This window comes from Anolis carolinensis, chromosome 1 (assembly GCF_035594765.1).
Source record: "Anolis carolinensis isolate JA03-04 chromosome 1, rAnoCar3.1.pri, whole genome shotgun sequence".
In the NCBI taxonomy this organism is placed as follows: Eukaryota; Metazoa; Chordata; class Lepidosauria; order Squamata; family Dactyloidae; genus Anolis; species Anolis carolinensis.
The window spans coordinates 184,979,036-184,993,264 of NC_085841.1; the positions used below are offsets into that span (position 1 = coordinate 184,979,036).

The 14,229-nt window shown below is 42.4% G+C and overlaps 1 protein-coding gene across 1 annotated transcript in view; it reads left to right on the forward strand.

Annotated features, from left to right (window-relative positions):
- Nucleotides 1-4,208: 4,208 nt before the first annotated feature.
- The window catches only part of LOC100554115 (ral guanine nucleotide dissociation stimulator-like 1), a 116,639-nt gene continuing 106,618 nt past the window's right edge, over nt 4,209-14,229 (forward strand). Inside the window, exon 1 of the transcript XR_010000663.1 lies at nt 4,209-4,353. The gene's annotated coding sequence lies outside the window, so the exon portion shown is untranslated. The remainder of the gene's footprint in view (nt 4,354-14,229) is intronic.

Genomic DNA, 14,229 nt, shown 5'->3' on the forward strand with positions numbered 1-14,229 from the left:
CCCTGGCCGCTCTGGTGATGAACTGGACCAGATGGGAAAACGGTGGGTACGCCTGAGAATGGGCCTCCTTGTAGTTAAAAACCTGTTTCCCCCAGTCTTCCTGCAGGGCGAAGGGAAGTTTGTCCAGAATCTGCCGCTGGGACAGATGCTGATCGAGGCACTGCAGTCCAGGCAACTCTGGATTCTCCTTGGCCGACTCTAACTCTGCAAGAAGATCACTGAGGTCCCACAAGAGCTTGCAGTCCTTGAGCTTTAAGGTTGGGAACCTTTGCAGCTTGTCCATTAGAGATGCTTCAATCTCCGTGCTAGCTCCATACCGCTGATGTAATCTGTCCCAGGCCTTTTCCAAGGCTTTGTCGGGATCAGCTACATGGGCTGAATATATTCTCTTAACTTGAGAAGATGATGCTGGACCCAACCAGGCGCCTAGCAGGGTCAGCTCTTCTTCAGGCAACAACTTTAAGTCTCTAATTGCCCTCTTGAAGGTAACCTTCCAGAGAAGGAACTCTTCAGGCTTGTCTGAAAACTTTTCGACTCCCTTGTCCTTGAGGTCTCTTTTGGGACTTCTAAGGATCGAGACGAGTTGGGATTCTGGTGTTGACGGTGTCTTATGTGGCGTTGGCTGCTGCAGGGAGAAATCCCGTGCTCCTGGTGTCGACCTTTGACCCTTTGGAGGGAAGGCATTGTCTGTAGACGGACAGATGGTTCCTTTTGGACTTGCTTGTAGGGCCCAATTGGTGATAGGCTTTGATGGTCTGGCTGGCTGCTCGGGAATCTTAGTAGGAAGCACAGGCAAACTGAGCAAAGAGGAGCTCCCCGCTATGACGCTTTGAACTTCCGGCAGCCCGAAGGCAACTTTAGGGCCCTGTTCTGACCGAAGAGAGAAGTCTTCATGTTCCTCGTCAGAAAGCTGGCTGTTTAAACTATTAAGGTGCACAAGCACCTTGGAGGAAGGGTCCTGCATTGGCAACTGACTTACATTTTCTTCTGGGAGTTGCCCACTTAGGACCTTGGCCAAAGTCTCAGCTTTTACCTTTTTGGCAGTAGCATCCATCCTTATTCTAAGCATTTCTATTTCACATTGCCTTTGGGCCTGTTCTATTTGGAGTCGCTGTTCCTCCTCTTTAAGGTGGAAAGTGTGGTCAGCTGCTTTTGCATCAGCTTCCGCCTCCGCAACCTTGCTCTGTAGCTCCAGACGTGCAGCCTCCTTAATGTGCAAGGCAGCTAGGGAAGAGATGGCACTCCCAGCAGCAGAAGACTTGCTAGAGTGGCTGTGTTTAGACGATGCACGCTCCCTTAGTTTAGATACCTGGCTAGACCGGTTGGACTTAAGACTAAGTGCCACAGCAGGTGATTTTAAAAGATTGGTCTCATGGCTGCATAAGGAAGCTAGGATTGCCCTCACCCTATTTTCTTTCTCATTAGTGTCAGCTAAAACACTCACTATTTCTAACTCTGAATCCTTGGCGTTAATGCGCTCGAGGACCTGGACTATCTTAGACACTAAACCCCTCCAAAGACCGAAGGTCTCTTCGAGGTCTGTCTGTAATATGGATGGCACCCTTGTAATACCCAAGCTCTCAATTCTGTCCATTAATGTTACAATTCGCTCCCATGCCGAACCTAACCTCACATGGAGGAGCTCCTTTTCATCTATTAGATGGGCTAGCATCTTGGCTGAAGGGTGCTTTATCCTTTGGGGCCTTTCATTCCTACTTTCAGCCTCAGAAGGAGGTATACCATCTGCATCATCTTGAAATTGCATAGACATTATGTATTCTTAATAGCAAGTAAATTTACAACAAAGGCAAATGCAATATACCTGCAAGTAAATTTACAATAAAAGCAAATTCAATATATAATACAATTCACAGCACTTAACCATAGCAATATATATCACTAAGTAACTATACTTTACAAAGATTGTGACCTTTGGCGCCAAACTTTGGTAGGCAAGCTGCAAAATGCCAACTGACAGCAACTTGCCACTTGATACCTCCCTTGCCCGAGTGACGTAAACTGCCAAAATGGCGACTTCGCCAAATTTTCAAGCACCTTGTGCTCCGCGGCTCGAGGCCTGCCGCCGAAGGAGCACCGAGGCTGGCTTTGGAAAGGAGGAGAGAAGAGACGCCTCCTCCCCGCTGTGAAGGGAGGTCACCACCGCAGGTCAATGAGGCAGGTCACCACCGCAGGACGATGAGGCAGGTCACCACCGCAGGACGATGAGGCAGGTCACCACCGCAGGACGATGAGGCAGGTCACCACCGCAGGACGATGAGGCAGGTCACCACCGCAGGACAATGAGGCAGGTCACCACCGCCAGGCGACAGTCCCGGCCGAGCGCTTCTGGACTCACCACCTCCGTGTAAGCCCAGGACCTACTGCTGGAGCTCCGCGGCTCGATGCCTGCCACCGAAGGAGCTCGGGGTAGATTGCTGGGTTTTGCACAGCCGTGCAATTGCAGAAACAGCCGCAGGGCTACGCGCACACACGCAAGCTGAAGAGCAGGATACTGCAGAGGCTGAAGAAATGGAGCCCCACTCTCTCACTTGCCTTTCGGCCTGGCAGCAAGCTTTCACTGCAACAGACCACAAAATCAAAGTCTCTATGGCCGTGCAAGCTAGCTGAAGCGGAAAAACCGCTGATCGTCCTCAAAACTGTGCCGTCCGCCGGACAATAAAAAACTATAAAACTGAAACGTGCTGTCCTTTATCCGGGCGAACTGCAAATCCCTATAAGCTGTCCTATAGATATTGAACGACTGAGTCTGGATAACTTCAAAAAAGGATGTTTATTCATACAAGGTTGTAAACCTGGCACAGATCTTAAAGTTGCAGAAAATGAAACAAATTTCTATAGGTTTTAGGTACAGAACTATCCCTGGTTCCAGAAAGCAAAGGTGATTATAAAACCACTATACCCTAATCACGCTGCCTATATTAGAAGGAGAAACTCTTTCCTTCCCTATCTTTACAGCAAAGATTAGTTCTAGAAGCGACAGAATAACCCTGCTCCTATAACTAGATTTCCTATTCCAGATCAATATAATTCAATACTTATCTAATTTGGATAGGCTTAGATTGGCCTGGTTTTGAGGATGATTTGTCCCAGTTAGCCTTGCACAGCTCCAGCACGTTGGAAGACTATAGCCAGAATGAAGCTCCAAAATGGAGACTAGACCCTGGTAAAAAGGGCGGTCCTAAGATGTTGCATTCTTTGACCAATCACTGCAAAGAAAACTGCAGCCAGCTCTTGCAGATTCCAAGCCACTTTTCCTAGGCTTTTGCAGCCAGAGGCTCAAACAAAATGCAAAGGAGGGAAAACAAACAAACGACCAATAGGTAAGGCAAACCATCGTCCTGGGGGACGGAACATGGTTGCCCATCCTTTCAGTGGTGCCACTTGGGCATGTTTTTGAGGACAGAGGGCTGGGTCCCCGAAGAATAAGGAGCAGATCCTACAACTGCAGGAGAATTAACTCCTAGCATTTTAAAGTGAGTCTACATTAAAGGATAAGGTTTTTAAGATCATGTCAGGGGTTGCTGTGGTTTAAAATGTTTTTATATATTTAATCTGAATTTAATACTAATGTTTAATAGTGTTTTAATATTTGTTTATTTGCATATTTGAAACTGTATTGTAGTGCTTTTAATGTTAGCCGCTTTGAGTCTCATTATGGAGAGAAAAAGCGAAATATAAATAAACATCATAGCTAATAATAATAATACCATACTTTCTAAAAACAGAAATAGACAAAATCTCTGGAGCCAAAAATAACCTAACAGCATTATTCCATAGACCACATCAGCTCTAGTTTCTGATACAGAACATATACCATCCAGTAGTCGACCACAGAAAACCATATTTAATAATCTAGAGCTGATGTGGTCTATCCAATGCATTTGTCTGAATCAGCACCCCAAATAACCCCAATAACAGGCCTAAAAACGAAGAGGCCGCAGACCATTTTATAGTTCTTGGGAACCACTGCTTTAGAGGAAGGCACTGGCACCCCCCCCCCCCCAAACCAAATCAAATCTTGCCAGAAAACTCAGTTAGATCCATCTTAAGTTCTTCATCCTCATTTTAGGTTTATCATAAAGTTAGAAATGAGTCAAAGCCACACAACAACAACAACAAGATAGCCATCTCATGTCCTGCCCAATGGCAGGGCCAGTCCTTAAGAAGTTTTATAGCAGCCACTCCCCCATATATGGAAGGGATTCTTCACGTTCTTTACTGAAGTGCATGATTACTAGCCAATAGAGCAGGTCTTTGCTATTTTTCTTTCTTTCTTTCAAACTAGACACTGCAGTGGAATGACAGACAAAGCTAAGCAAGAAGAGACAAGAGGTGAGATGCGTACCTTTTTAGTTTTGTAGCATGGCGGGAAGATGAGGAATCCTGCTGTGAGCCTCCTCCAATATGCATTCTGACAGTATGGCATGTGAAGTTTGATCCTGTTCCAGGCACGCTTCATAGGGAATACTCTGTTCAAAGTAATTATCCTCTTGAACATCCTAAGTACTAATTTATGTAGAAAAAAATACCACTGTGGATGGCTCCTAGCAGCAGATTACAAAGCTAATTTCCTATAGTTCTTGTGCCCAAAGAGTTCTGAAAATACTTGTGAAAGTGAAGACTTTAGTGAGCAGTTAGTAAAGTTACTCATAATCAATCCTTTTTCTCAATAATGAAGGAATAATTCAGCTACATTATGAATACAATGTAGCATGGCGGCATGGGTCTAACGTTCAGTTACTTTTATAGGTATGGAGGGAGGACTAAATAGTGGTGGAGGAATATCCCATGTTTCAAGTGTTAAGATCATGCTGTGGCTCATGTTGCCATTGAGGTGGAGAATATATTTTGTACTATGCACCAGTGGTTTATAACATGAAAATAACTGACCCAAGGCCACCCAGTGAGTTTAATGATTTAAGGCCCTTCTATACTGCCATCTAAAATCCAGATTATCTGCTTTGAACTGGATTATATGCCTCCGGTGGCGCAGCTGGTTAAACTGCCGAGCTGCTGAACTTGCTGAACAAAAGGTCAGCAGTTCAAATCCAGGGAGCGGGTGAGCTCCTGCTGTTAGTCCCAGCTTCTGCCAACCTAGCAGTTTGAAAACATGCAAATGTGAGTAGATCAATTCCCTGGTGGGAAAGTAACAGCGCTCCATGCAGTCATGCCGGCCACATGACCTTGAAGGCGTCTATGGACAACGCCGGCTCTTCAGCTTAGACATGGAGATGAGCACCAACCCCCAGAGTCGAACATGACTAGGCTTAATGTCAGGGGAAAACCTTTACTATATGGCAGTGTGGACCCATATAATCCAGTTCAAAGCAGATAATCTGGATTATTTGCTTTGCTAATCTGGATTATATGTTAGTGTTGAAGGGGCCATAGTCTCTGAAGCACCAGAATAGAAATATCAGGACTTCTTCTCCCCCCACCCTCCTCCTCCTCCTCCTCCTCCTCCTCCTCCTCCTCCTCCTCCTCCTCCTCCTCCTCCTCCTTCTTCTTCTTCCTGGAATTGTCTAGCCAGTGTGTTGCCACTGAAGACTTCAAACATCTGTTGCGTGAGACAGGTCCCTCTCTACACCTAACACTAAGGCATGTCTTGATCCTAGTATAATTCCCGGTTTGAAAGTGTTGTTTCCTGTTTAATTGTGCAGTATTTACTTTGAAAGTACTGTAGTTGTTATACTCCAGAAACTTTGTTTTTGTGACTGCCAGAAACTTTGCTGAATTGGTTGAGATATTCATTGAAAAATGATGATGATGATGATGATGATGATGATGATGATGATGATGATGATGATGATAATAATAATAATACTTTATTTTTATATCCCTCTCCCATCACCCCCAGGGGGACTTGGGGCGGCTCACATGGGGAACAAACCCAATGTCACATATAATAAACAGTCATGCAATAAAACCAATATAAACAATAAAACCATATAACAGCATAAAACAGGATAAAACAGCATATCAGAACAATGAGTCTGAGCATAGTGCAATATATATAGAAAGGCAAAAATTATACAGGCTCAACATAAGGCTCAGGATAAAATATAAGGCAAAATGTGCTGGAGTATGTCCCGCAAAAACAAAGTTTTTGAAGTTTAATCAACTTTTCCGATGTTTTTATGACAGAACCAATTAGGAAATGACATTTATAACCCATATACAAAAAGTGTGTTACATAGTGTTATATAAAAGCGCTTGTATAACATTTTAAACTTTAAAAAAGGAGAAAAGTGCTTTAAAATGAGTCAGGTTATTGATTCATCCAACTCAGTATTGTCTACACTAACCGAGAACAGCTCTTCAGAGTTGCAGATAGAGGTCTCAGTGGGCTCCAATTCCATCTCAGGAATTGAACAGAAGATCTGCTGCATGCAAAGCGTGCCCTCAATTACTCACTAACTTGCCCATGACAAGTATGAGCTAAATTTGACTAAGAAGATATTTTGAGATATTTTCTGGCTAATACAGTGGCACAATGGGTGCTGAGCTGCTGAACTTGCTGACCGAAAGGTCGGCGGTTCGAATCCGGGGAGCGGAGTGATCTCCCGCTGTTAACCCCAGCTTCTGACAACCTAGCAGTTCAAAAACATGCAAATGTGAGTAGATCAATAGGTATTGCTCCAGCGGGAAGGTAATGGCGCTCCATGCAGTCATGCCGGCCACATGTCCTTGGAGGTGTCTACGGACAACGCCAGCTCTTCGGCTTAGAAATGGAGATGAGCACCAACCCCCAGAGTCGGACTCGACTAGATCTAATGTCAGGGGAAAACATTTACCTTAATGCAAAAGATCTCTGGTTGTACTGATCCGTTTAGTTTTCATGGCAAGAATACCAGTGTGGGTTGCCATTACCTTCCTGAGGGATCGTATTTAGTCTGACCTCTCTGCCATAACCTTCGCGTCTTGGGTGTCCCATCACGGTTTCGCTCGTGGCATCATTGAGGTGCCCAAGCTCCAGCACGGCGATAAGGTAAAGATCCTTTGTAGGAGGATGGACAAGGGTAAATAACTATATCATGAATCAATCTGGAGATCAAACCATAAGAAATAAGATACAAATGTTATCTATATATATAAAAGGGTTATGGAACCGCGGCACCGAGCAAAACAACAAAAGTAAAGGCCCCCCAACCTCGAAATTTGACAACACAACCCATCATCCATGCCTTAAGGTTGAAACAACACAAAATCACGTCACGCACCTCCACATGGACAGAACCCACAACGCACCATCGGGAGCCATGCTGGGAGGGAGGGAAAGAGAAAGCATAATGGCCGGCCGGCAAGAGGGAAGGCAGGCAATGGGAAAAAGCTGTCCCCTGGGTCCTAGCACCCGCCCATCATCCGAATTATTTACAGTAAAGTCTCACTTATCCAAGCTTCGCTTATCCAAGTTTCTGGATTATCCAGGCCGGCAGGGAAGAGGAAAGGCAGGCAATGGGAAAAAGCTGTCCCCTGGGTCCTAGCGCCCGCCCATCATCCGAATTATTTACAGTAGAGTCCCACTTATCCAAGCCTCGCTTATCCAAGTTTCTGGATTATCCAAGCCATTTTTGTAGTCAATGTTTTCAATATATCATGATATTTTGGTGCTAAATTCGTAAATACAGTAATTACAACATAACATTACTGCATATTGAACTATTTTTTCTACCAAATGTGTTGTCTAACATGATGTTTTGGTGCTTATCTCCACAATCTCCACCATAAAAATAATAATAGAATCCTACAGTCACACAGATAGGACAGACCCCTAAAGCCCATCCAGTCCAACCCCTTCCTGCCATGGAGAACACAATCCAAACATTCCCAACAAATGGCCATACAGCCTCTTGATAATAACAATACTAATATCACGGAATCCTTATGTTTGCAGACAGCCCTTCTACCATGCAAGACCACACAATCCAAATACTCCTGACAGATGGCCATCCACCCACTATATAATAATAATGATGATGATAATAAAGATAATAATCATGATGATAACAGCAACAACAACAATAATAATAATCATAGAACTATACCATCCAATAATTTGGACACACCCCTAACGGCCATCCACCCCAACCCTTTCTACTATGCACCAAGACACAATCTAACCATTCACAACACTTGGACAACGTATGCATACTATACAATACTACACAGCGACCCCCTCTACTCTCACCACTTTCACATTACACAAACAACCAAATACATACTAAACATAAAGACAACCATACAACAGACATTCAATACCACCACTAACTCAAATTTCTCACCAACACCACCAGACAACGCCACAGCAACGCGTGGCCGGGCACAGCTAGTATAGTATATAGGATGAAAATAGATAAAGGTAAAGATATAAAGATTGTCTCACAAAGAAATTAATATGTAAAAAGAAAACAATCCTCGTGTTGGTGGTGGGAATTGTAAATGTTTTGTATGTCTATGGTATGTATTTTTTGTGTTTTAAAATAAAAATTTGTATTAAATAAAAAAAAGGATGTTATCCTTGAAGTGACTGGCTTGACCCTGAAGGAGCTGGGGGTGGTGACAGTCAAAAGGGAGGTCTGGCGTAGGCTGGTCCATGACGTCAAAAAGAGTCAGAAGCGACTGAACAAATAAACAATAACAACAATACAAAAGATAAGATGGTAGGCTACTGGAAGGAGAGTGGAACTTTCCTTCAACACTTGCATTGCCATTGCATTCCCTACCATACCAAAGGGCAGCAAAATGAGCTGTGTAGCACATGCAGCTCTCTTCTGCAAAGGAGAAATGCCAAGGATCATATTAACTGAGAGTTACTATTGCTGCCCTCCCACAACTTCTTCCTGGATTGGTTGCTTATGCCAGTCCTGGGTACAAGAACAGGCAGTGAGCTTTATGAATCCAATGGTAGCTAGTGGCTTCTATATCAGAAAAATCTTTAGAATAAATTCAGCACCAAGGCTGGATCTGATCCCAGATTATCTGTGTATCCCAGATTATCTGGCAGTGTAGACTCATATAATCCACTTCAAAGCAGATAATTTGGGATCAGATCCTGGGATATAGGGCAGTTATTGTCAGACTGGGATATCCAGGTTCTAGTTTCCACGGAGTTAGGAAAATTTACTGGATACCTTGGGTACTTCCTCCCTGCTTGACCTACTTTACAGGGGCCCCTTTTGAACTGCCATATACTCCAAATTATCCACATAATCTTCATTGAACTGGATTATATGAGTCTACACTGCCATATAATCTAGTTCAAAGGAAATAATCTGGATTTTATATGGCAGTGTAGAAGGGCCCAGGGTTATTGCAAGGACATGTAGAGTGAGGGATAGCTACCCTGTTTTCCCCAAAACAAGACAGGGTCTTATATTAATTTTTGCTCCAAAAGATGCTCTAGAGCTTGTTTTCAGGGGCAGTCTTATTTTTCCAAACTGACTTTATAAATGAACCATATCTAGGGCTTATTTTTTAAATAGGGCTCATATTTCGAGCATCCTCAGAAATGCTAAAAAATCATGATAGGTCTTATTTTCAGGGTAGGTCTTTTTTTTGGGGGGGGGAACAGAATAGGTATGGATTGAGCTGATGGGTGGAAATGCAGGATGTAAATGGACTAAGTAAATTTTTTTAAAGATAACCAAGAGCTGGAAGTTTTAAAAGGAAAGTGAAATCTTTTACACCCAAAATCCAAATGCCGTGAGGAATTTTACACTTTTGGGATCACAGAAGGCACACAGCCCCGACCTGTCTCGCTGACAGCAAGGTGACGAAACGTATTTGACCCATCATTCTTGATGCTTCAGACAGCCGGAGAAAAGGAAGTTCCACACACAAGTGACCTTGAGCACGGGCAGCACAGCAGGAAGCTGAAGCATTGATGTAAAAAGTTATTTTTTAATAAAACAAGGGCAGGATGCACCCTTAGTGTCCCTTGCCCAGTTTAGGAAGAAGGAAGCATGACAAAGGCAGCTCAATGTGGGCATTACCAAGAGGGTTGGAAGGAGTTAATGGGATTCTGCCTATCTTCTCCATTGAACTCATTGATTCAGGTTCCCCCACACCACACACACCCCTCTCTGTTCCTATTTCTTTTACTTTCTTCTTCTTTTCTCTTGCAGCTGATTAAAAACTCTTTTGAGTTTGAAGCGTTTTCCCCCCCTTGTATCAAAACAGCTCAGCTGCCAGCTGGGTGCCAGGCAGTGAATATTCATGGTATTTAAATGCGACAGGGTGGTGTTGGTGGGGAGTTTCAGGGAGGTGGGGGAGAGGGTGGACTAGTTAGCTCTTTTTAGATGGAGATTAGCTGCCACTTTGCTCCTTATGTTCTTAATCACAACTGTTGTTGAAATATTAGGGCTTCTGTTACAACTACTAATGCCCTTAAATGAGGAACAGGCTCCTCTGAATAACATCAAACATGAAATGGTCACTTCTAATTTCCAGACTGCATTTCTTTTCACTTTGGGAGGGTAGGCTTTTCATTTTTGAAGCAAAGAGCTGGCTTGCTATCAGTTTGAAAACCAGGAGCTACAATGAGAAAGTTTAAAAGCTAGGGCCCCTTCTACACTTTTGTATAAAATCCAGATTATCTGCTTTGAACTGGATTATATGGCAGTGTAGACTCCCATGCTGGCTGCTGGTCTGCTTCTGGGCTGAATACAAAGTGCTGGTTCTTACCTTTAAAGCCCTAGATGGCTCGGGTCCAGACTACAGTAGAATCTCACTTATCCAAGCTACCCTGCTGGGATTCAGAAGGGCCGTGAAAACATGGTTATGTGCCCAAGCTTTTGATGAGTAAATGACAAAGTTGACATGGCCTGATTTAAGGATGAAGCATGAAGATCTCGGATGAATGGAATTAATTATATATACGTTTTTAAGGTTTTTATAATGTGTTTTAACAATGTTATTAATAGATCTGTTTATATTGTTTTGTTTTTATGATTGCATTTTGGGCATTAAATTTTGCCAATTTTTGTAAGCTGCCCTGAGTCCCCTTGGGTGAGAAGGGTGGGGTATAAATGTTGTAAATAAATAAATAATAAATAAATGGGCCGGCAGAAGCTTGGATAAGCGAATATCTTGGATAATAAGGAGAGATTAAGGAAAAGCCTATTAAACATCAAATTAAGTTATGATTTTACAAATTAAGCACCAAAACATCATGTTTTACAACAAATTTGACAGAAAAAGTAGTTCAATACGCAGTAATGTTGTAATTACTGTATTTACGAATTTAGCACCAAAATATCACGATATATTGAAAACATTGACTACAAAAATGGCTTGGATAATCCAGAAGCTTGGATAAGCGAAGCTTGGATAAGTGAGACTCTACTGTATTTGACGAACCACATCTCCTACTATAAACCAACTCGGATACTGCAGGCATCAGAGGAGGCCCTGCTCTCGATCCCAAGGGCAGCTGGTGGGAATGAGAGAAAGAGCCTTCTCCGTGGCTGCCTCCCACATCTGAAACTCCCTTCCTAAGGAATGCAAGATGGCCTCCTCCCTCCCCATCTTCAAGAAACGGTTGAAGACATATCTTTGCTCACTGGCTTATGAGGAGGAGGAGGAGGAATAGATGGTAATACTACCATAATTTCTCAGATTAATAGCTACCATCCATATCAGTGCTCTGTTTGCACCACCAGCTCATGATCAATCTGTTTGCCCGCAAGGAACTGGGAAGACTTGTATTTGATGTTTTGATGTTTTGCTTTTTGTCCAATAAAACAGGTTGCGTTTTTAAATTTAATTTTAGTTGTTAAGTCATAATTTCTTTTTATATGTTGGTTTATCAATTTTCGTTATTATGGTGTATTCTTGTTGTGTTCGGGCATTGAATGTTTGCCTTTTATGTTTGGAATCTGCCCTGAGTCTCTCTAGGGAGATAGGGCAGAATATAAATAAATTATTATTTGAAACACAACAAGATGAGTCCACAGCAGACACTCTGCTGGCTGTTGTATTGGATCATACGTCGGACACTTCCCAAGTGTCTAGGACTGTGTGATGTATCGGCGAATAATGCGTGCAGATCCCAGTAAGGTGGCCTTTTGCAGATGGCAGGTGGTAATTTTGTCAGCGCCGATTGTGTTTAAGTGCAGGCCAAGGTCTTTAGGCACTGCACCCAGTGGGCCGATCACCACTGGGACTACCTTGACTGACTTGTGCCAGAGTCTTTGTAATTCGATCTTTAAATTCTCATATTGTGTCAGCTTTTCCAGTTGTTTCTCTTCAATCCTGCTGTCTCCTGGGATTGCAACATCGACAATCCATACTTTGTTTTTTAACACAATCGTGAGGTCAGGAGTATTGTGATCCAAAACCCTATCATCATCATCATCATCATCATCATCATCATCATCATCATCATCATCATCCAGTTCAAAGCAGATAATGTGGATTATCTACTTTGATAATTTGGATTATATGGCAACAGATATGCATATGCATATTGATGTAGTTAACTTACACTGATGAAAAGAATAGGGTTTAGCAATCCAAAATGGTCTTGTGGAAGTAATTTATGTTCACTGTCCTGTAGCCAAACTAAAGAATAGAAAAGGAAGCTTTGGTTGACATCTGCCTGTCAAATGTCAGATTAATCTATTTACATTTAAATATTATTTCCTCTTTGTTGCTGTTGCTGAATCCCTGATTGGTAATCCCAATTGAAGCAGAGAAACAATGGTTAAACAATGAAACAATACCTATGTTAAACCCACCCATTTAAGGAGCCAATGTGAGTTGGAAGGATGAATAGGACCGAGGTCAAAGTGCCCCATATTTTCTCCCTAAATGACCCTTTCCTGAAGGTAAAGGTTTTCCCTTGACATTAAGTCTAGTCGTCCGACCTTGGGGGTTGGTGCTCATCTCCATTTCTAAGCCGAAGAGCCGGCGTTGTCCGTAGACACCTCCAAGATCATGTGCCCGGCATGACTGCATGGAGTGCTGTTACCTTCCCACCAGAGCAGTACCTATTGATCTATTCACATTTGCATGTTTTCGAACTGCTAAGTTGGCAGAAGCTGGGGCTAATAGTGGGAGATCACACTGCTCCCCGGATTCGAACCGCCGACCTTTCAGTCAGCAAATTCAGCAGCTCAGTGGTTTGTCTCACTGTGCCATCAGGGACTCATATATATACACTTTGGATAACATGGTGTTTGTTTTGCTGCCTCTACCCCTGTTCAGAAGAGTTCACCTCACTTTCTGTCCCTGTGATAATTGGATTTTGAAAATATTGGCTTGTTGTGGAAACAAGGATTGGTGATGAACCTTTAATGGAGACTCCACTTTCCCCATGATCACTCTTTCAGGAGTGAATTTCCTTTCTGAGGGGTAGATTTCTCTCACTTCCTGTTGTCTCACCCTCGTTCTTAACTAGGAGTCGCTTGTACGAGTAAGTCAGATGTTTGTAATCCAGGGACTGCCTGTATGTACATTCACTGTATCCTGACCCGCTGATGGAGTATTTTGTTATTGGTTCTTAAGCCTGTGGTTTATTGATTGATTTGTATGTTTAATGTACTTATGCTCATTATTGTTCTATGTTTTGTTGTTCTATGGCTTTAAGTTGTTGTATGGTTTCCTTGCTATGTTGGAAACCGCCCTGTGTCCCCTGAGGAGATAAGGCGTGATATAAATAAAATTTTATTATATTTATTATTATTATTATTATTATTATTATTATTCTACCTTTATAATACAGTAGAGTCTCACTTATCCAACATTCGCTTATCCAACGTTCTGGATTATCCAATGCATTTTTGTAGTAAATGTTTTCAATACATCTTGATATTTTGGTGCTAAATTCATAAATACAGTAATTACTACATAGCATTACTGCATATTGAACTACTTTTTCTGTCAGATTTGTTTATAACATGATGTTTTGGTGCTTGATTTGTAAAATCATAACCTAATTTGATGTTTAATAGACTTTTATTTGATCCCTCCTTATTATCCAACATATTCGCTTATCCAACATTCTGCCGGCCCGTTTATGTTGGATAAGTGAGACTCTACTGTATAAGTTATCATAATTATTTACATTTACGGGACACCTTTGTCTAAAAAGTATCTAGCCATCTTACAGCTGAAATAAAGAAGAATAAAACAACCAAAGAAACATTTTTAGTAAAACAACACCTTCTTAAGAAAATACAAGCATCAGTATTTGGCCTAAAGCTAAAA